Genomic DNA, 2994 nt, shown 5'->3' with positions numbered 1-2994 from the left:
TAATCAGAAATAATTTTAACTTACCTGTTGAAATGAGTAGTACAGGAACTACAAGATTTCTGGTGCTTGTCTGAAAAAATATATTTTAAAATATTCTATATTCTATGTTTGCATAATGTTCATAATTTATTTTATTGTCTCCTAGATATACTTTGAATTCTACATTATTTTATAATATATAGGTTCATTAATGTGTCCTTTCCGATTGCATTCCATATAGAAACAGTTTGATTCCTTTTTTTTTCTAGGTCATAATATTATTTTCTTTGGGATAAAATAACAATGTTGTCTAATTTGAAAAGTTTTGTAAAGTTTATGGTATGTAAAAGCCTTTCAGAGGTGAAGATTTAATACACTGATATCAAACTAAATTGAATTATATAAATTACTTGTATTGTTACACTTGTAATTTTGTAATCAACTTTTTAATAACTGTTTTTCATTTCTTGCATCTGAAGAGTGAAAAATATGGAATACTTCTCAAATTTTCATATTATCCTTGTGCAAGTGCCATGTTAATCTCTGTATTTTAATTTGAGTATACGTACTGCTGAAGCATGTAGTATCCTCTAAATTTAAGTAGTTAATGATGCAATCTTTATACAGGCTTATATCTATGGATGCCTACCTGTAACAAGGAAACCTTATTATTCCTAACAATGCTATCGATCTTATTTCCCTAAAATTCTGTGAATAGTGGAAAAAATTATATTGATCAGTCGATTGCTCACATTTGCAAATTTTTTTGTCAATGATTATCTTAAGTCTTTTTATTCGGAATTTGATCGTACTCTCAATTATTTATAGATAGGTCCAAAGGTGATGGCTTTTTCAAGTACTTATTTATCCAACTGAATTAGCTTTGTGGACCTAATGGATTCAAAGTAAGCGTTGCTTAAGAGCTACTTCTAAACTTATTCAGCTGACATTTTCCCAAATGAGGTGTTACTGGCACAAATGTCTACCTGAGCCTTTACCCTTCTTCCATGTGGGAACAGATCAACCAGAATATCTTACACTGACAGCATAGATTGTCTTACTGGAACAAAACTCATCTTGGTTACAAGGGATCATAGAGAGCTGAACAGTTCAAACAGAACTGTTCAGACTAGAAGGTATTTTATCAAATTATAATTGTTTATTATATCTTCCATTTCAAAAGTAGCTAAAGCCAAGAAGGTGAAAAAATTGTTAGTATGCATGATTACTTAATGTCCTGGCCTATCTACCATCCAACTGGGCAGGAACTTACACTACTGCCTTTTTATCACCAAATATTTTCATAGTTGCAGAAGTCCATGTGTTTCTCCTCATTATTAGGCATTAAATTCATAATGTTTTAATCACAGTGTTTCCTCTTGCCTCCATGCTGTGAATCTACAAATGGTAAAGCTTTAGGTCTAACTATATCAAACACTGAGGTAGAGATAATGGAATAATACTTTAAAACAGAGTTGCCTTTGATACAGTAACTACAACAGAACAACGCAAAACGTGTGCCTTTTAATTATATTATATATAGTTATATATTTTATATTTATATGTGCTGATCTTATATTTCACACAGTGAAACTTACTAGAATTAGTTGATAATTTGACAAATAAATTGATATTTATTTATTCCAATAAATAGAATTGGAATATAAATAATTAGGTTTAAAATTATATATTAGAATATAAAAAGTATCAATGCAATGTCTTTAGTATAAACTTGTGATACATTCCAACTGTTCTTGGTCTTCTGAATCCACATGGTAAAAAAAACAATGTTTTCCGCTAATCTATAATGGATTTTAGTCTGCTGTTCTGTTTATTGTTTTAACTCGCTTGTCCCAAACTGTCTTTCTCCATATTTCTGAAGAATTCCTACTGATTATGCCCAAATTTTGCTAAGATGTCTAAAAAATATTATTCTTCTGCAGTACCCATGGGTCCTAGGATCCCAGGTCCCAGTTACCTGCATCATCAGATAACAAGGGCAATACTTCTCACCCAGGCCCATGCAACATGTCAACACAAAGTAATTAAAGATCCATCTCAATTTCTCATTTCCTATGTTTCAGGGCCCCAATTCCTTGAGATCCAGGAATTGGCAGTAAGCAATTGTGAAATGCAAGGCAACTTAAAATGAAGGATGAGCACAAAATTTGAGAGAAAGTACTGTAATTCAAACATTCAACTTACAGATGACCAGCCAATATGAGTGAACAAGTTCACAAAGTGTCATAAGATTATTTTAATACCCCTCCCCTATGATTAATGAAAGATTTTATTCCAATATAAGTGGGCCAAAAAATAGTTCCTGGAAGGAAAATTCGATAATTGGTCTACCAAAGCCCGGAAAACTTTACTTAAAGGTCAAATGTAATTCAGAAAAAAATATTTGAAGCACTAAGGAGTGCTTCAAAACACTGGGACTTCAGTACAACATGGTTCTGTGGTATAAAAATGTCACTCTCAAACCAATGATAATCTATATTTAATCTCCTGAAAGTGTATTCCTTTTCAAATAAACTTTTTAAAATCACATTCGCCAAAATAACATTTGACAAGTTGATGATACTTAGTGACTTACAAATTTTTCAAGTGTAGAGAGCATGTTACAATAGAGTTGAATTATTTACACAGCACTAATGCCAAACACGTTCAACCATTCATTAAAGTGTAGAAATAGTATCACCCACATTTTGTGTTTTTCAGTAAGGGCCTTCCAAAAATGTGTTAAATAGATCAGCCTCCTAAATATCAAACCCAACCGTGAGCTAATAAATTTCATCATTTAATAAGGTATATTTAAAAAAATCACAAATAGTTGCCTTATCATATGTTATTTTATGTTTTCTCTCTGTCTAACATAGTAAGAAATGACTTTAAGTCTTGATTATGGGTACTCATCAGAGATATGACAAACCTAATATCTGTCTTCTATTTCTATAGTATTCCTCTCTAGGTGTAAATTTTAATTTTCTTCTATTTCCAAAACTTATAGGTAGT

The 2994-nt window shown here is 31.2% G+C and overlaps 1 pseudogene; it reads right to left on the bottom strand.

Annotated features, from left to right (window-relative positions):
* Nucleotides 1-462: 462 nt before the first annotated feature.
* Nucleotides 463-559, bottom strand: LOC122111764 (annotated as a pseudogene).
* Nucleotides 560-2994: the final 2435 nt, after the last annotated feature.

Source organism: Dipodomys spectabilis, unplaced genomic scaffold (genome assembly GCF_019054845.1).
Source record: "Dipodomys spectabilis isolate Male_0828 unplaced genomic scaffold, ASM1905484v1 ptg000088l, whole genome shotgun sequence".
Classification (NCBI taxonomy): Eukaryota; Metazoa; Chordata; class Mammalia; order Rodentia; family Heteromyidae; genus Dipodomys; species Dipodomys spectabilis.
Note: the sequence above shows the minus strand (reverse complement) of the source record. Positions and strands in the feature narration are given on the sequence as shown.